The following is a 20518-nucleotide window of genomic DNA, read 5'->3' on the forward strand; positions in this document are numbered from 1 at the left end:
ATGTAACAACCTGCCGCGTCGCTTATCATTAATGTTTTCACTTCCCGTTTTATTTCTTTTAGTATTCCTGGTCCTATTCACTGAGCTCCCCTCAGTCACTGTACCTTGTACTGTCGCCCTTTTTGATTTTTGACTATGGCTTCTCTGCTTTACACTTTCCCCCTTACTGCCTTTTATTTATGTCCCTGTTTTACTACCTTCCAACTTCCTGCATCGGTTCCCATCCCCCTGCCACATTAGTTTAAACTCTCCCCAACAGCTCTAGCAAACACCCCCCCTCGGACATCGGTTCCAGTCCTGCCCAGGTGCAGACCGTCTGGTTTGTACTGGTCCCACCTCCCCCAGAACCGGTTCCAATGTCCCAGGAATTTGAATCCCTCCCTCTTGCACCATCTCTCGAGCCACACATTCATCCTCTCTATCCTGACATTCCTACTCTGACTAGCTCGTGGCCCTGGTAGCAATCCTGAGATTACTACCTTTGAGGTCCTACTTTTTTGTTTAACTCCTAGCTCCCTAAATTCAGCTTGTAGGACCTCGCCCCATTTTCTACCTATATCGTTGGTGCCTATGTGCACCACGACAGCTGGCTGTTCACCCCCCCCCCCCAGAATGTCCTGCAGTCGCTCCGAGACATCCTTGACCCTTGCACCAGGGAGGCAACATACCATCCTGGAGTCTCGATTGCGTCCGCAGAACCGCCTGTCTATTCCCCTTACAATTGAGTCCCCTATCACTATAGCCCTGCCATTCTTCTTCCTGCCCAGCTGCGCAGCAGAGCCAGCCATGGTGCCATGAACCTGGCTGCTGCTGCCTTCCCCTGGTGAGCCATCTCCCTCAACAGTATCCAAAGCGGTATATCTGTTTTGCAGGGAGATGACCGCAGAGGACATCTGCACTGCCTTCCTACTCTTGCTCTGTCTTTTGGTCACCCATTTACTATCTCCCTCAGTACCTTTCACCTGCGGTGTAACCAACTCGCTAAACGTGCTATCCACGACGTCCTCAGCATCGCGGATGCTCCAAAGTGCGTCCATCCGCAGCTCCAGAGCCGTCAAGCGGTCTAACAGGAGCTGCAACTGGACACACTTCTTGCACATGAAGGAGCCAGGGACAGTGGACGTGTCCCTGAGCTCCCACATCGCACACGAGGAGCATGACACGGGTCTGAGATCTCCTGCCATGTCTTAAACCTTCGGTTAACTTCAACAACTACAATTTCAACAAAAAAGACAACAAAGAAAAAATAAATATACCAATGAAAAGAAACAGAAAAACAGAAACACTACTTACCAGTCACTTACCAGGGATAAAAAGCACTTCCTCCCCACCCAGCTTCGAATTCCCACCTAGATTCAAATTCCCAAACTCACTCTTAGCTGTGTCCCACTCCTGGCTCTGTCTTCTCTGGCTCACTGGGAGAACTCACTGGGAGTGAGTTTACAAGTTGCTCTTTTTAAACTGTCCTGAATTGCCTCCCCTCCCCCACCGGCTTTTAGATCAAGGTAGATTTAAGTGACTGACACTTAACTGCCAACCAGTTATGTGAGTGGGTGGGGCAGCCCTTGTTAACCCACACTGCACAGTACGAACTTAATTTAAATTAATTTAAACTCCTGAAATTTAAAAGGAGCTGCCTTACTGATTTAATTCAATTCCCACCTAGATTCAAATTCCCAAACTCACTCTTAGCTGTGTCTCACTCCTGGCTCTGTCTTCTCTGGCTCACTGGGAGAACTCACTTACCTCCTTACAACAACCACCAGAACAGGAGTGAAGATGACTGTGCAAATGCTGCCAGCTGTCACTGTTCACCTGTTGTTGGAGATTGACTTACTGCGTTGCACTTGAAGAGCACTTATGCTTCACATTGAGAGACTGGGAAATTTAGTCAACACTTCTTCAGCAGTTCATCAACATTTATATTGGAACCTTGAGTGTTTTATCTTGATAGAGTAAGTGTCTTGCTCTTGTGCATTATTGAAGATCTTATAGAAGTTGCCAGGAGATAGGTAGAGCTTCTTGCGAGGAAATCTTGCTCTGAGTTCCTCTTAGAATGGAGCAGGAATGAAAGGAAGAGATGAAGACCGGCAGATCAGCACCAGCTGCTGGAGGAGAGAGGATGATTAGCGACTGGAGGATGATTTTTTAAATCAGAAGTATATCTATCACCTTCTTGAAACCATTTAATGACTCAGACTCCACCGCACTATGGGGCAGCGAGTTCCACAAATTCACCACCCTCTGCGAGAAGTAGTTCCTCCTCATCTCAGCTCGAAATCTACCACTTCTCAACCTATATCTATGACCGCTCATTCCAGAAATATCTATGGGCGCGATTCTCCGGAAAGGTTTCTAAGTGTTGTAGTGAGTGGGAATTGCCACGAGCCTGGCTCTTGACCCAGCGAGGCCAGCAACGCTTTTCAACATTAATTGGTCCACTTAATGAGGCCTCACGGGCCTCTTGCCGCAAATGAAGGCTCACCAGCTGATTCGCCGGCACCGCGCTCGCCAGCCCCCCGCTAACAAGGTCGAGCAGCACTTTATCAGCACTAGCTTAGCCAACCCCAGCCAGCTCGCAACAATGGTGCCCAGGAGACCAGCCCCATGATTCGAGGATGCTGATCTTGGGAGGCTGCTGGATGCTGTGGAGGCCAGGAGGGATGTACTGTTCCCCCGAAGGTCCCGGAGGGTGAGCCACAAGGCAGCCAATGCTGCTTGGGTGAGGTGGTGGCGGCAGTGAGTGCCGGGAGTGTGACCAGGAGCACTGGCCTCCAGTGCCTGAAAAAGGTCAATGACCTACACTAGCTGCATGAATGAGTAGTTTAAAAATCCCCCCCCACCCCCTGATACCTTTCCACCCCAACAGAAGCTATGTTCTATCTTCTATCTCTCCATGCAACCCCCAACCCTCCCTCCATTCCCCTCCCCCTTCAAACCCCCAAGCCTTCCTGCACACCCCTCCTCCCACCTCGGTGAACCGCGCGTGTGGCTAACGGTGCCCCCTCTGTGTGTCCTCAGGAAAAGCTCTCCCACAATCACCGGGGGAGGGCTCAGACTGGCGGTGGTGTGCCGGACATCAGAATCTTCTCCACCTTCGACAAGCGTGCCCTGGAGATGACTGGCATCGCCAAGGACAGGGCGGTCACCAATGCGGAGACTGGCGGATGCCGCAGAGGGGAGGAACCACCGGGCTCCACCCGGAGGACCTGTCAAATGTGAGTTGTTATTGCCTTACTGACTGACGCATCCCTCCCACTGACCACATGTCCATTCTCCCGCAGGCCCTCCAGGCGACGGAGCTGGCCAATCCCAGGCGGCCCCCTCTCCAGCCTCCCAGTAGACCACCTCGGAGGAGAGCTCCGAGGGTGCCACCGTAATAGTCGCGTCACATTTGTCATCCCCAACATCCACCAGCGCAGACACACATACCTCGGTGGGAAATGTTAGTAGTCAGGCTTCTAGGGCACATTCTGGTGAGCACCACACTGCTGCTGATGTACATCAGGTGGAGGCAGGAACCCCCAGGCTAGACAGCAGTCGGAGGGCTGCTGGATCCCAGAACCCAGCTGGGTCCTAGGAAGCAGCCGTGACATTCAGAGGAAGATGTCAACGTCACTCCAGCAGATCCATAGGCACTTAGAGGGGTCCCAGAGGCTAGGGCGCAGGAGATGTTGGCGGAAATGCGTGGCACCTAGACAACACTGCTAGGGTGGCGACTGCAGTGGAGAGCCTGGTGCACGACGTCGGCACCATTAGTGAAGGTGTCGCACAGTCGATGACGGCCATAGCTGAGGATCTCGGCAGAATGTCCGCCTCGCTGGGAGATGTGACCCAGAAGAATGCTGACCTTGATGAGATTCTACGGGACATGTCCCGCTCTCAGCTGGTCATGGCCAGGTGCTGCAGGGCTTGTCCCAGTCACAGGTGGGCATGGCTGAGGCAGTTCAGTGCATGTCCCAGTCACTGAGGAGCATCGCCGAGGGCGTCGGCACGATGGTACAGACCATAGAGAGCCAACAAGGGGATGGTGCAGGGCTGGCAGAGTCAGATAATGCAGGGGCAGCTGGGGCTCGAACCAGTTGCCCCTCCATCCCAAGGGGAATCCCAGGGCCCTATGGACACCGAGCAGGAGGAGGGAGCGCTGATTGGCAAACCGGACCCGTCCCATGGAGTGGCAGCTCCACCGAGTTCCTCCCCTCTGATGAGGACGCGTCTCATAGCCAGCACACAGGACAGGGTGGCACGGCTGTGCATGTGGTGCTGACAAGTGAGTTGGGGCCCTCCGGCCTCACAGCCCCCAGAGGATGCCCGACAGGGGCACAGAAGGCCACAGGATGAGGTAAGCAGCTGGCTGCCTCCACTTCAGATGTGCATCCTGGGGATGGATACACCTAGACGTAGTGGTAGAACTAGGAGGGTCAAGGACATTGAGGATCACAGAGGGCCTGGGGGAAGAGTGGAGGGTGTGGAGGGGGTTAGGTAGGAGGTGAGGGGGCTGGGGTGGGGGAGGGGGCAGCACCATCAGGAGAACGAGGAATTGTGAAACACAATAAACATCTTTGTGTACAACCAGTATGATGCCTCTGTCACATTCTTCCGTAATGCCAGCCGACCTCCGAACCCTTGGCCCATCTCTCCAGGCATCTCCCCCTCCCCATGGAACCCATTCCCCCCTCCAGCCGCAGACATGTCCCCGGAACTGTGTGGCATCCCTTGGATGTTCCCCTGGTGGTTTGATGATCATCACCAGACTTTTAACTCCAGATTTTTATTGAATTCAAATTTCACCATCTGCCATGGTGGGATTTGAACATGGGCGGGTCTCCAGAGCATTACCCTGGATCTCTGGATTACTAGCCAGTGAAAATACCACTTCGCCATTGCCTCCCTTAAAGGGAGATGCCCTCAAATCCCCACCTGAACCCTGGAATGATCCTGAGGCTTAAAGGTTCAGGGCTGCGGTGACCTTGACAGCCACCGGGAGCGGGTATCTTCCTCCTCCACGAGGTGCCAAGTCCGCGAGGACACGGCACAGGTGCTGCACCATCCCCTTGTTGAGGCGGAGCCCCCTGCAGCACACGCTGCCCATCATTTGGTTTAAAGATCAGTGACACCTGCACAACTTGGGCTGTCACAGGTAACCCCTCTGGGTCCCCCCGTGGCCTGTTGGGCCAGGGACCATATGACACGACCGTAGTGGGTTGGATCTCAAACAGCGACGTTTCAGAATACAGGAGGGAGATAGAGAACTCAGTTGCATGGTGCAATGCCAACAATCTCTCCCTCAACGTCAACAAAAGAGCTGGTCATTGACTTCAGGAAACAAAGTATCATACACACCCCTTTCTGTATCAATGGTGCCGAGGTGGAGATGGTTGACAGCTTCAAATTCCTAGGTGTGCACATCACCAATAATCTGTTCTGGCCCACCCATGTAGATGCTCCAACCAAGAAAGTACAACAATGCCTATACTTCCTCAGGAAATTAAGGAAATTCGGCATGTCGACATTGACTCTTACCAACTTTATATATGCACCATGGAAAGCATCCTATCTGGCTGCATCGCAGCCTGGTGTGGCAACTGCTCGGCCCAAAACCGTAAGAAACCAGAGAGAGTCGTGAACACAGCCCAGCACATCACACATACCCACCTCCCATCCATTGACTCTGTCTGCTACTCTCACTGCCTGGGGAAAGTGGGCAGCATAATCAAAGACCCCCTCCCACATGGGTTATTCTCTCTTCCAACTTCTTCCATCGGGCAAGAGATACAAAAGTTTGAGAATGCGCACGAACAGACTCAAAAACAGTTTCTTCCTCGCTTATACCAGACTCCTGAATGATCCTCTTAGGGGCTGAACTGACGTTTCTACACACCTTCTCTACAGTTGTAGCACTATATGCCGTATAATAATAATAATAATAATCTTTGTCACAAGTAGGCTTACATTAACACTGCAATGAAGTTACTGTGAAAAGCCCCTAGTCGCCAGATTCCGTCGCCTATTCGGGTACACAGAGGGAGAGTTCAGAATGTCCAAATTATATAATAGCACATCTATCGGGACATGTGGGAGGAAACCCACGCAGACACGAGGAGAACGTGCAGACTCCGCACAGACAGTGACCCAAGCTGGGAATCGAACCTGGGACCCTGGCGTGGTGAAGCCACAGTGCTAACCACTATGTGATCGTGCTGCCCTCTATGCTACCATGCTTCACCCACTGCCTATGTTTATGTATCCTCATGTGTTTATCGTATGTTCTAAGTTTTCATGTATGGAATGATCTGCCTGGACTGTACACAGAAAATACTTTTCACTGTACCTCGGTACACGTGACAATAAATCTAAATCTAAATATCAGACACAGCCAGCATGTTTCCAATTTGCTGAGTATATGGATGCTGAAGAGCAAAGCAATACTGTGTGAAATGTTCATGTCATGCAAATGCTGTCTTGGATCATAAGAAGATGTATGAAAATTCCAGCTTTTCTTTAATGTAACTGGAATGTTTCTGTTGCTGCAGAACCTTGGCTGAGATTAAACACCCCCCTGGAGCTGAGCAGAAATGTTGGAATCGAAACCATCTCTGGAGGGATTTTCCTTTCCAGAAACGATTGATGCCTGGACTGAATCGCTGGTCATGCCACGCCATCTGGTGTAATGATATGAATATATGTAGATAATGAAAGGGTTAATTATTACATCTCAGTGTAACACAACCACTAGAGGGCACCACTGGATCCCACTATAAATAAGAACACCTAGAGGGTCTTAGGCTCTCTTCCAACCAGGAATGACTAGACAGTAGAGTGTAAGATAGATAGATCACAGCATAGTTTAGCACGTGTAGTTTGAATTAGTTAATAATTTAATATAGATTACTTGATTACTAGTTATAGTTCTGTGGAGTGTGTCAACTCAATATTAATCAATCGTTACTCAATAAATTAGTTTGCTTTAAGTTGAAGACTTGTGGTTTCTTCAGAGTCACGCCATCAGACCATTCTGGATAAGAAGCAAAGTGTAACGCGATATATTACCAGAAGAAGAATATAACATCTGGGACACCTGAATCTACAACAGCAAAATGGGCGCCAATCCCATTCCCATGGCTTTCGGTGAAAAGCGAGCTTGCAAAATATCTACAGTCTGCTTGTACATCTTAATGCCTGGCTTCTGAGATTACACTAAACTATAGAGGAGATTATACGTTTTCCCCCCATCATGCTCAGGAAAGTGGGCTCCATAATATCTTCAGCTATTTTGTTTGCCTGCACAGAATAGTCAAAACACTTAATATAGGAGCTCCATTGCACCACATTGTCATCAAAGGGTCCCATGATGCTGAAAACTACCGCCATTTTTCTACTAATGGAGACTTCCCATATACACACTTTGCAACGTGTATTCAGCAGCTACCTTGATTCCTTTGTGCACCAGGAAACAACCTGAGCTTCAGCCTCTTATATATTACTGACAGCTGTATAATCGGTTTTGCAGGCAGATTATCGTTATTCACATCCACCTAGCATGTTAGTTCTACACAGCACGTGTTATGTCGGATGAAAAGTTTTCCTTTCTAACTTTCCTTTTTCCAACTTTTCTCAGTGAAATGCCTCTTCTCGTGTGGCTAGCCAGCGCACATTCATAGTCCTCGTCGCCAGTCCACAGGGTGTAAACCAACTGAGCTTTATTTACAATGTGTTATCTCTTACATGGCTGTTCTCTCTCTGTTTCCCCACGCAAGGACTTATGACGTCAATTCCGGTGAATATAATAATACAACAGAGCTGCATTGGAGCTCAAAATTGGGTGGCACAGTGGTCAGCATTGCTGCCTCACAGTGCCAAGTTCCCGGGTTCAATTCCAGCCTTGGGTGACTGTCTGTGTGGAGTTTGCATATTCTCTTGTATCTGCATGGATTTCCTCCGAGCGCTCCGATTTCCTCTCACAGTCCAGAGATGTGCAGGTTTGGTGGATTGGCCATGATCAATGCGTGGGTTTCCGGCATGAGGAAGGGAGAGTGGGCCTAGGTAGAGTGCTCTTCCGGAGGGCCAGTGCAGACTCAACGAGTTGAATGACCTCCTTCTGCACTGTAGGGATTCCAAGGATTAATGCAAATACGTAACAGACACTTAGACAGCCTTGGATACACTTTACAGAAGTGTTTATAGGGACAAATGATGACTCCCAACATGATGACTTGATCTATCTGGAGAAGCGACCTTCTCCATGAAGGACTACAGTGTCTAATCTCCCTTTCCTTTTTTCCTTGCAGGAGACAGGATGCCCAATTGTTGGGAAATAGCCCAGACTCGGGTTGAGACCCAATGACAAGAACCATCAGGGTCATTGAGGTGGCAGCTATTGAGAGAGCCCAGGTTCTGCAGCAGGAGGAAGTTGGTGATGGTGGGACCATCGTCCAGGGTAGACATAGTCGGTGAAGAAGCCCGTGCATATGAGGTGTGGTGGTGGGGAGGTGGGGGTGGTAGCACCATACGATGCTTCGCCTTAAACCATCTTGCGCCCTGAGGAATTTGGAAGGCCTCAGCACTGCAAAGCCTACAGGGTTTCCAAGGCTAACTCCTGTTGATTTGTCTTGTATCTCACACAGCTCCCAGTATCTCAGGCCACCCCACCCTTTTGAAAAATGCCCCAGACCGCAGCAGGAGTAGGAAATGTCCAAGGATGCACCGTCACATTTGAATACTACACCATCCACCAGCGCAGATATTAGCATATCAAGCCATCCTCGGCGGGTCCATGAGCGAGTGTAGAAATAATAACACTGGGTGAGTCTGAGGCAGAGGCACCTGTGAACAGGCTCCTTCTGAGAAGAGAGGACAGTTGCAGTAATACTCTGCTGGGCCGTGAGGAAGCTCCTCAGGCCTTTGTACTTGGAGAACCAGGAACCGATGTGTCAGACTCCTGAGGCTGCGCAGGTTCATGGATTATAAGTGGGGGAGGCTGTGGATGAGCTTGGCGATGTCCCGGGGATTCGAGTTCATGACTTCCTTCCATGAGACAGTGGCCCACTTCATGGAAACCCATATTGCAATGTTTGCAAGAACAACCTGCACAGGATGCAGGGTGCTTTTATGCAGTCAGGATCAGTCAACTCATAACCTGATGATGCACTGATGTCTATGGAACACAAGAGGTGCTGACCGGACAGGACATTTGCAAAGATGGCCCAACGCTGGCTGGAAAGCTTGCCAGCTGTGCCCTAGCAGCAGACTCCCTCAGACAAAAGCAATGCCAACCTAGGGCTGAGGAAGTGCGAGAGAAAAATACGGGTCCAATTCCAATCACAGTATTCACTTCATCCTTGGTCCCTCTGACAGAGGGCGCATCTGTGTGTCAGGTCCTGGTGACAATGGCAGCCCCTGAAAAGAAACAGGTGGAGCAGTCCCAGGAGAGACCCCAAGACAAGAGTGCCTGCCACAGTCTGCACAACTGTGAAGCCAGGGATATGAGCAGGCTGCTTCCCCTTCTCCAAGGCAACAAATGGAGTACAATTTAGGTGTGCCCCAATATGTAGGGCACTGCATCGAATAGATCACTGAGTGGGATACCGTGGTGTGTTGTAGATGTTGTATGTGTTGCAGAGAAAGTACAGCTATTCAATGTTAGTGTACTTCGCTCCCTTCCTCTCTCTGGGGCAGAGCTTCACAGAATGTACTCCATTCCTTCCCTAGAACCCTAGAAAGGAGCTTCACAGAATGTACTCCATTCCTTCCCTAGAGCCCTAGAAAGGAGCTTCACAGAATGTACTCCATTCCTTCCCTAGAGCCCTAGAAAGGAGCTTCACAGAATGTACTCCATTCCTTCCCTACAGCCTAGAAAGGAGCTTCACAGAATGTACTCCATTCCTTCCCTAGAGCCCGAGAAAGGAGCTTCACAGAATGTACTCCATTCCTTCCCTACAGCCTCGAAAGGAGCTTCACAGAATGTACTCCATTCCTTCCCTACAGCCTCGAAAGGAGCTTCACAGAATGTACTCCATTCCTTCCCTAGAGCCCTAGAAAGGAGCTTCACAGAATGTACTCCATTCCTTCCCTAGAGCCCGAGAAAGGAGCTTCACAGAATGTACTCCATTCCTTCCCTAGAGCCCTAGAAAGGAGCTTCACAGAATGTACTCCATTCCTTCCCTAGAGCCGAGAAAGGAGCTTCACAGAATGTACTCCATTCCTTCCCTAGAGCCCGAGAAAGGAGCTTCACAGAATGTACTCCATTCCTTCCCTACAGCCTAGAAAGGAGCTTCACAGAATGTACTCCATTCCTTCCCTACAGCCTAGAAAGGAGCTTCACAGAATGTACTCCATTCCTTCCCTAGAGCCCGAGAAAGGAGCTTCACAGAATGTACTCCATTCCTTCCCTAGAGCCCTAGAAAGGAGCTTCACAGAATGTACTCCATTCCTTCCCTAGAGCCCTAGAAAGGAGCTTCACAGAATGTACTCCATTCCTTCCCTAGAGCCCGAGAAAGGAGCTTCACAGAATGTACTCCATTCCTTCCCTAGAGCCCTAGAAAGGAGCTTCACAGAATGTACTCCATTCCTTCCCTAGAGCCCTAGAAAGGAGCTTCACAGAATGTACTCCATTCCTTCCCTACAGCCTAGAAAGGAGCTTCACAGAATGTACTCCATTCCTTCCCTAGAACCCTAGAAAGGAGCTTCACAGAATGTACTCCATTCCTTCCCTACAGCCTAGAAAGGAGCTTCACAGAATGTACTCCATTCCTTCCCTAGAGCCCTAGAAAGGAGCTTCACAGAATGTACTCCATTCCTTCCCTAGAGCCTAGAAAGGAGCTTCACAGAATGTACTCCATTCCTTCCCTAGAGCCCGAGAAAGGAGCTTCACAGAATGTACTCCATTCCTTCCCTACAGCCCTAGAAAGGAGCTTCACAGAATGTACTCCATTCCTTCCCTAGAGCCTAGAAAGGAGCTTCACAGAATGTACTCCATTCCTTCCCTAGAGCCCTAGAAAGGAGCTTCACAGAATGTACTCCATTCCTTCCCTAGAACCCTAGAAAGGAGCTTCACAGAATGTACTCCATTCCTTCCCTAGAACCCTAGAAAGGAGCTTCACAGAATTTACTCCATTCCTTCCCTAGAACCCTAGAAAGGAGCTTCACAGAATGTACTCCATTCCTTCCCTACAGCCTAGAAAGGAGCTTCACAGAATGTACTCCATTCCTTCCCTAGAGCCCTAGAAAGGAGCTTCACAGAATGTACTCCATTCCTTCCCTAGAACCCTAGAAAGGAGCTTCACAGAATGTACTCCATTCCTTCCCTACAGCCTAGAAAGGAGCTTCACAGAATGTACTCCATTCCTTCCCTAGAGCCCTAGAAAGGAGCTTCACAGAATGTACTCCATTCCTTCCCTACAGCCTAGAAAGGAGCTTCACAGAATGTACTCCATTCCTTCCCTACAGCCGAGAAAGGAGCTTCACAGAATGTACTCCATTCCTTCCCTACAGCCTAGAAAGGAGCTTCACAGAATGTACTCCATTCCTTCCCTAGAGCCCGAGAAAGGAGCTTCACAGAATGTACTCCATTCCTTCCCTAGAACCCTAGAAAGGAGCTTCACAGAATGTACTCCATTCCTTCCCTAGAGCCCTAGAAAGGAGCTTCACAGAATGTACTCCATTCCTTCCCTACAGCCTAGAAAGGAGCTTCACAGAATGTACTCCATTCCTTCCCTAGAGCCCTAGAAAGGAGCTTCACAGAATGTACTCCATTCCTTCCCTACAGCCTCGAAAGGAGCTTCACAGAATGTACTCCATTCCTTCCCTAGAGCCCTAGAAAGGAGCTTCACAGAATGTACTCCATTCCTTCCCTACAGCCTAGAAAGGAGCTTCACAGAATGTACTCCATTCCTTCCCTAGAGCCCGAGAAAGGAGCTTCACAGAATGTACTCCATTCCTTCCCTACAGCCTCGAAAGGAGCTTCACAGAATGTACTCCATTCCTTCCCTAGAGCCGAGAAAGGAGCTTCACAGAATGTACTCCATTCCTTCCCTAGAGCCCTAGAAAGGAGCTTCACAGAATGTACTCCATTCCTTCCCTACAGCCTCGAAAGGAGCTTCACAGAATGTACTCCATTCCTTCCCTAGAGCCCTAGAAAGGAGCTTCACAGAATGTACTCCATTCCTTCCCTACAGCCTAGAAAGGAGCTTCACAGAATGTACTCCATTCCTTCCCTACAGCCTCGAAAGGAGCTTCACAGAATGTACTCCATTCCTTCCCTAGAACCCTAGAAAGGAGCTTCACAGAATGTACTCCATTCCTTCCCTACAGCCTAGAAAGGAGCTTCACAGAATGTACTCCATTCCTTCCCTACAGCCTAGAAAGGAGCTTCACAGAATGTACTCCATTCCTTCCCTAGAGCCCTAGAAAGGAGCTTCACAGAATGTACTCCATTCCTTCCCTAGAGCCCTAGAAAGGAGCTTCACAGAATGTACTCCATTCCTTCCCTACAGCCTCGAAAGGAGCTTCACAGAATGTACTCCATTCCTTCCCTAGAGCCCTAGAAAGGAGCTTCACAGAATGTACTCCATTCCTTCCCTAGAGCCCGAGAAAGGAGCTTCACAGAATGTACTCCATTCCTTCCCTACAGCCTAGAAAGGAGCTTCACAGAATGTACTCCATTCCTTCCCTAGAGCCCGAGAAAGGAGCTTCACAGAATGTACTCCATTCCTTCCCTAGAGCCCTAGAAAGGAGCTTCACAGAATGTACTCCATTCCTTCCCTAGAACCCTAGAAAGGAGCTTCACAGAATGTACTCCATTCCTTCCCTAGAGCCCGAGAAAGGAGCTTCACAGAATGTACTCCATTCCTTCCCTAGAGCCCTAGAAAGGAGCTTCACAGAATGTACTCCATTCCTTCCCTAGAGCCCTAGAAAGGAGCTTCACAGAATGTACTCCATTCCTTCCCTACAGCCTAGAAAGGAGCTTCACAGAATGTACTCCATTCCTTCCCTACAGCCTAGAAAGGAGCTTCACAGAATGTACTCCATTCCTTCCCTAGAGCCCTAGAAAGGAGCTTCACAGAATGTACTCCATTCCTTCCCTACAGCCTAGAAAGGAGCTTCACAGAATGTACTCCATTCCTTCCCTAGAGCCCGAGAAAGGAGCTTCACAGAATGTACTCCATTCCTTCCCTAGAGCCCGAGAAAGGAGCTTCACAGAATGTACTCCATTCCTTCCCTACAGCCTAGAAAGGAGCTTCACAGAATGTACTCCATTCCTTCCCTAGAACCCTAGAAAGGAGCTTCACAGAATGTACTCCATTCCTTCCCTACAGCCTAGAAAGGAGCTTCACAGAATGTACTCCATTCCTTCCCTAGAGCCCTAGAAAGGAGCTTCACAGAATGTACTCCATTCCTTCCCTAGAGCCCTAGAAAGGAGCTAAACAGAATGTACTCCATTCCTTCCCTACAGCCTAGAAAGGAGCTTCACAGAATGTACTCCATTCCTTCCCTAGAACCCTAGAAAGGAGCTTCACAGAATGTACTCCATTCCTTCCCTAGAACCCTAGAAAGGAGCTTCACAGAATGTACTCCATTCCTTCCCTAGAACCCTCGAAAGGAGCTTCACAGAATGTACTCCATTCCTTCCCTACAGCCTAGAAAGGAGCTTCACAGAATGTACTCCATTCCTTCCCTAGAACCCTAGAAAGGAGCTTCACAGAATGTACTCCATTCCTTCCCTAGAACCCTAGAAAGGAGCTTCACAGAATGTACTCCATTCCTTCCCTAGAGCCCGAGAAAGGAGCTTCACAGAATGTACTCCATTCCTTCCCTAGAGCCCTAGAAAGGAGCTTCACAGAATGTACTCCATTCCTTCCCTAGAACCCTAGAAAGGAGCTTCACAGAATGTACTCCATTCCTTCCCTAGAGCCCTAGAAAGGAGCTTCACAGAATGTACTCCATTCCTTCCCTAGAGCCCTAGAAAGGAGCTTCACAGAATGTACTCCATTCCTTCCCTAGAGCCCTAGAAAGGAGCTTCACAGAATGTACTCCATTCCTTCCCTAGAGCCCTAGAAAGGAGCTTCACAGAATGTACTCCATTCCTTCCCTACAGCCTCGAAAGGAGCTTCACAGAATGTACTCCATTCCTTCCCTACAGCCTAGAAAGGAGCTTCACAGAATGTACTCCATTCCTTCCCTACAGCCTAGAAAGGAGCTTCACAGAATGTACTCCATTCCTTCCCTAGAGCCCTAGAAAGGAGCTTCACAGAATGTACTCCATTCCTTCCCTAGAGCCCTAGAAAGGAGCTTCACAGAATGTACTCCATTCCTTCCCTAGAGCCCTAGAAAGGAGCTTCACAGAATGTACTCCATTCCTTCCCTAGAGCCCTAGAAAGGAGCTTCACAGAATGTACTCCATTCCTTCCCTACAGCCTCGAAAGGAGCTTCACAGAATGTACTCCATTCCTTCCCTACAGCCTAGAAAGGAGCTTCACAGAATGTACTCCATTCCTTCCCTACAGCCTAGAAAGGAGCTTCACAGAATGTACTCCATTCCTTCCCTAGAGCCCGAGAAAGGAGCTTCACAGAATGTACTCCATTCCTTCCCTAGAACCCTAGAAAGGAGCTTCACAGAATGTACTCCATTCCTTCCCTAGAACCCTAGAAAGGAGCTTCACAGAATGTACTCCATTCCTTCCCTACAGCCGAGAAAGGAGCTTCACAGAATGTACTCCATTCCTTCCCTACAGCCTAGAAAGGAGCTTCACAGAATGTACTCCATTCCTTCCCTAGAGCCCTAGAAAGGAGCTTCACAGAATGTACTCCATTCCTTCCCTACAGCCTCGAAAGGAGCTTCACAGAATGTACTCCATTCCTTCCCTAGAGCCCTAGAAATGAGCTTCACAGAATGTACTCCATTCCTTCCCTACAGCCTCGAAAGGAGCTTCACAGAATGTACTCCATTCCTTCCCTACAGCCTAGAAAGGAGCTTCACAGAATGTACTCCATTCCTTCCCTAGAGCCCTAGAAAGGAGCTTCACAGAATGTACTCCATTCCTTCCCTAGAACCCTAGAAAGGAGCTTCACAGAATGTACTCCATTCCTTCCCTAGAGCCCTAGAAAGGAGCTTCACAGAATGTACTCCATTCCTTCCCTAGAGCCCTAGAAAGGAGCTTCACAGAATGTACTCCATTCCTTCCCTAGAGCCCGAGAAAGGAGCTTCACAGAATGTACTCCATTCCTTCCCTAGAGCCCTAGAAAGGAGCTTCACAGAATGTACTCCATTCCTTCCCTACAGCCTCGAAAGGAGCTTCACAGAATGTACTCCATTCCTTCCCTAGAGCCCTAGAAAGGAGCTTCACAGAATGTACTCCATTCCTTCCCTAGAGCCCTAGAAAGGAGCTTCACAGAATGTACTCCATTCCTTCCCTAGAGCCCTAGAAAGGAGCTTCACAGAATGTACTCCATTCCTTCCCTACAGCCCAGAAAGGAGCTTCACAGAATGTACTCCATTCCTTCCCTAGAGCCCTAGAAAGGAGCTTCACAGAATGTACTCCATTCCTTCCCTAGAGCCCGAGAAAGGAGCTTCACAGAATGTACTCCATTCCTTCCCTAGAGCCCGAGAAAGGAGCTTCACAGAATGTACTCCATTCCTTCCCTAGAGCCCGAGAAAGGAGCTTCACAGAATGTACTCCATTCCTTCCCTAGAACGCTAGAAAGGAGCTTCACAGAATGTACTCCATTCCTTCCCTAGAACCCTAGAAAGGAGCTTCACAGAATGTACTCCATTCCTTCCCTAGAGCCCTAGAAAGGAGCTTCACAGAATGTACTCCATTCCTTCCCTAGAACCCTAGAAAGGAGCTTCACAGAATGTACTCCATTCCTTCCCTAGAGCCCTAGAAAGGAGCTTCACAGAATGAACTCCATTCCTTCCCTAGAACCCTAGAAAGGAGCTTCACAGAATGTACTCCATTCCTTCCCTAGAGCCCTAGAAAGGAGCTTCACAGAATGTACTCCATTCCTTCCCTAGAACCCTAGAAAGGAGCTTCACAGAATGTACTCCATTCCTTCCCTAGAGCCCTAGAAAGGAGCTTCACAGAATGTACTCCATTCCTTCCCTAGAACCCTAGAAAGGAGCTTCACAGAATGTACTCCATTCCTTCCCTAGAACCCTAGAAAGGAGCTTCACAGAATGTACTCCATTCCTTCCCTAGAGCCCGAGAAAGGAGCTTCACAGAATGTACTCCATTCCTTCCCTAGAACCCTAGAAAGGAGCTTCACAGAATGTACTCCATTCCTTCCCTAGAGCCCGAGAAAGGAGCTTCACAGAATGTACTCCATTCCTTCCCTAGAGCCCGAGAAAGGAGCTTCACAGAATGTACTCCATTCCTTCCCTACAGCCTAGAAAGGAGCTTCACAGAATGTACTCCATTCCTTCCCTACAGCCTAGAAAGGAGCTTCACAGAATGTACTCCATTCCTTCCCTAGAACCCTAGAAAGGAGCTTCACAGAATGTACTCCATTCCTTCCCTACAGCCTCGAAAGGAGCTTCACAGAATGTACTCCATTCCTTCCCTACAGCCTAGAAAGGAGCTTCACAGAATGTACTCCATTCCTTCCCTAGAACCCTAGAAAGGAGCTTCACAGAATGTACTCCATTCCTTCCCTAGAGCCCTAGAAAGGAGCTTCACAGAATGTACTCCATTCCTTCCCTACAGCCTCGAAAGGAGCTTCACAGAATGTACTCCATTCCTTCCCTAGAGCCCTAGAAAGGAGCTTCACAGAATGTACTCCATTCCTTCCCTAGAGCCCTAGAAAGGAGCTTCACAGAATGTACTCCATTCCTTCCCTACAGCCTAGAAAGGAGCTTCACAGAATGTACTCCATTCCTTCCCTAGAGCCCTAGAAAGGAGCTTCACAGAATGTACTCCATTCCTTCCCTAGAACCCTAGAAAGGAGCTTCACAGAATGTACTCCATTCCTTCCCTAGAGCCCTAGAAAGGAGCTTCACAGAATGTACTCCATTCCTTCCCTAGAACCCTAGAAAGGAGCTTCACAGAATGTACTCCATTCCTTCCCTACAGCCTAGAAAGGAGCTTCACAGAATGTACTCCATTCCTTCCCTAGAGCCCTAGAAAGGAGCTTCACAGAATGTACTCCATTCCTTCCCTAGAACCCTAGAAAGGAGCTTCACAGAATGTACTCCATTCCTTCCCTAGAGCCCTAGAAAGGAGCTTCACAGAATGTACTCCATTCCTTCCCTAGAGCCCTAGAAAGGAGCTTCACAGAATGTACTCCATTCCTTCCCTAGAGCCCGAGAAAGGAGCTTCACAGAATGTACTCCATTCCTTCCCTAGAGCCCTAGAAAGGAGCTTCACAGAATGTACTCCATTCCTTCCCTACAGCCTCGAAAGGAGCTTCACAGAATGTACTCCATTCCTTCCCTACAGCCGAGAAAGGAGCTTCACAGAATGTACTCCATTCCTTCCCTAGAACCCTAGAAAGGAGCTTCACAGAATGTACTCCATTCCTTCCCTAGAGCCCTAGAAAGGAGCTTCACAGAATGTACTCCATTCCTTCCCTAGAGCCCTAGAAAGGAGCTTCACAGAATGTACTCCATTCCTTCCCTACAGCCTCGAAAGGAGCTTCACAGAATGTACTCCATTCCTTCCCTACAGCCGAGAAAGGAGCTTCACAGAATGTACTCCATTCCTTCCCTACAGCCTCGAAAGGAGCTTCACAGAATGTACTCCATTCCTTCCCTAGAGCCCTAGAAAGGAGCTTCACAGAATGTACTCCATTCCTTCCCTAGAGCCCTAGAAAGGAGCTTCACAGAATGTACTCCATTCCTTCCCTACAGCCGAGAAAGGAGCTTCACAGAATGTACTCCATTCCTTCCCTAGAGCCCTAGAAAGGAGCTTCACAGAATGTACTCCATTCCTTCCCTACAGCCTAGAAAGGAGCTTCACAGAATGTACTCCATTCCTTCCCTAGAGCCCGAGAAAGGAGCTTCACAGAATGTACTCCATTCCTTCCCTACAGCCTAGAAAGGAGCTTCACAGAATGTACTCCATTCCTTCCCTACAGCCTAGAAAGGAGCTTCACAGAATGTACTCCATTCCTTCCCTAGAGCCCTAGAAAGGAGCTTCACAGAATGTACTCCATTCCTTCCCTAGAGCCCTAGAAAGGAGCTTCACAGAATGTACTCCATTCCTTCCCTACAGCCTCGAAAGGAGCTTCACAGAATGTACTCCATTCCTTCCCTAGAGCCCTAGAAAGGAGCTTCACAGAATGTACTCCATTCCTTCCCTAGAGCCCTGGAAAGGAGCTTCACAGAATGTACTCCATTCCTTCCCTACAGCCTCGAAAGGAGCTTCACAGAATGTACTCCATTCCTTCCCTAGAGCCCTAGAAAGGAGCTTCACAGAATGTACTCCATTCCTTCCCTAGAGCCCTAGAAAGGAGCTTCACAGAATGTACTCCATTCCTTCCCTACAGCCTCGAAAGGAGCTTCACAGAATGTACTCCATTCCTTCCCTACAGCCTCGAAAGGAGCTTCACAGAATGTACTCCATTCCTTCCCTAGAGCCCTAGAAAGGAGCTTCACAGAATGTACTCCATTCCTTCCCTAGAGCCCTAGAAAGGAGCTTCACAGAATGTACTCCATTCCTTCCCTACAGCCTAGAAAGGAGCTTCACAGAATGTACTCCATTCCTTCCCTACAGCCTAGAAAGGAGCTTCACAGAATGTACTCCATTCCTTCCCTACAGCCTAGAAAGGAGCTTCACAGAATGTACTCCATTCCTTCCCTAGAGCCCGAGAAAGGAGCTTCACAGAATGTACTCCATTCCTTCCCTACAGCCGAGAAAGGAGCTTCACAGAATGTACTCCATTCCTTCCCTACAGCCTAGAAAGGAGCTTCACAGAATGTACTCCATTCCTTCCCTAGAGCCCGAGAAAGGAGCTTCACAGAATGTACTCCATTCCTTCCCTACAGCCGATAAAGGAGCTTCACAGAATGTACTCCATTCCTTCCCTACAGCCTAGAAAGGAGCTTCACAGAATGTACTCCATTCCTTCCCTACAGCCTAGAAAGGAGCTTCACAGAATGTACTCCATTCCTTCCCTACAGCCTAGAAAGGAGCTTCACAGAATGTACTCCATTCCTTCCCTACAGCCTAGAAAGGAGCTTCACAGAATGTACTCCATTCCTTCCCTAGAGCCCGAGAAAGGAGCTTCACAGAATGTACTCCATTCCTTCCCTACAGCCGAGAAAGGAGCTTCACAGAATGTACTCCATTCCTTCCCTACAGCCTAGAAAGGAGCTTCACAGAATGTACTCCATTCCTTCCCTAGAGCCCGAGAAAGGAGCTTCACAGAATGTACTCCATTCCTTCCCTACAGCCGAGAAAGGAGCTTCACAGAATGTACTCCATTCCTTCCCTACAGCCTAGAAAGGAGCTTCACAGAATGTACTCCATTCCTTCCCTAGAGCCCGAGAAAGGAGCTTCACAGAATGTACTCCATTCCTTCCCTAGAGCCCGAGAAAGGAGCTTCACAGAATGTACTCCATTCCTTCCCTACAGCCTAGAAAGGAGCTTCACAGAATGTACTCCATTCCTTCCCTAGAGCCCGAGAAAGGAGCTTCACAGAATGTACTCCATTCCTTCCCTAGAGCCGAGAAAGGAGCTTCACAGAATGTACTCCATTCCTTCCCTAGAGCCCGAGAAAGGAGCTTCACAGAATGTACTCCATTCCTTCCCTAGAACCCTAGAAAGGAGCTTCACAGAATGTACTCCATTCCTTCCCTACAGCCTCGAAAGGAGCTTCACAGAATGTACTCCATTCCTTCCCTACAGCCTCGAAAGGAGCTTCACAGAATGTCCTCCATTCCTTCCCTAGAGCCCGAGAAAGGAGCTTCACAGAATGTACTCCATTCCTTCCCTAGAGCCCGAGAAAGGAGCTTCACAGAATGTACTCCATTCCTTCCCTACAGCCGAGAAAGGAGCTTCACAGAATGTACTCCATTCCTTCCCTACAGCCTAGAAAGGAGCTTCACAGAATGTACTCCATTCCTTCCCTAGAGCCCGAGAAAGGAGCTTCACAGAATGTACTCCATTCCTTCCCTACAGCCGAGAAAGGAGCTTCACAGAATGTACTCCATTCCTTCCCTACAGCCTAGAAAGGAGCTTCACAGAATGTACTCCATTCCTTCCCTACAGCCTAGAAAGGAGCTTCACAGAATGTACTCCATTCCTTCCCTACAGCCTAGAAAGGAGCTTCACAGAATGTACTCCATTCCTTCCCTACAGCCTAGAAAGGAGCTTCACAGAATGTACTCCATTCCTTCCCTAGAGCCCGAGAAAGGAGCTTCACAGAATGTACTCCATTCCTTCCCTACAGCCGAGAAAGGAGCTTCACAGAATGTACTCCATTCCTTCCCTACAGCCTAGAAAGGAGCTTCACAGAATGTACTCCATTCCTTCCCTAGAGCCCGAGAAAGGAGCTTCACAGAATGTACTCCATTCCTTCCCTACAG

Source organism: Scyliorhinus torazame, chromosome 3 (assembly GCF_047496885.1).
Source record: "Scyliorhinus torazame isolate Kashiwa2021f chromosome 3, sScyTor2.1, whole genome shotgun sequence".
NCBI classification, from domain to species: domain Eukaryota; kingdom Metazoa; phylum Chordata; class Chondrichthyes; order Carcharhiniformes; family Scyliorhinidae; genus Scyliorhinus; species Scyliorhinus torazame.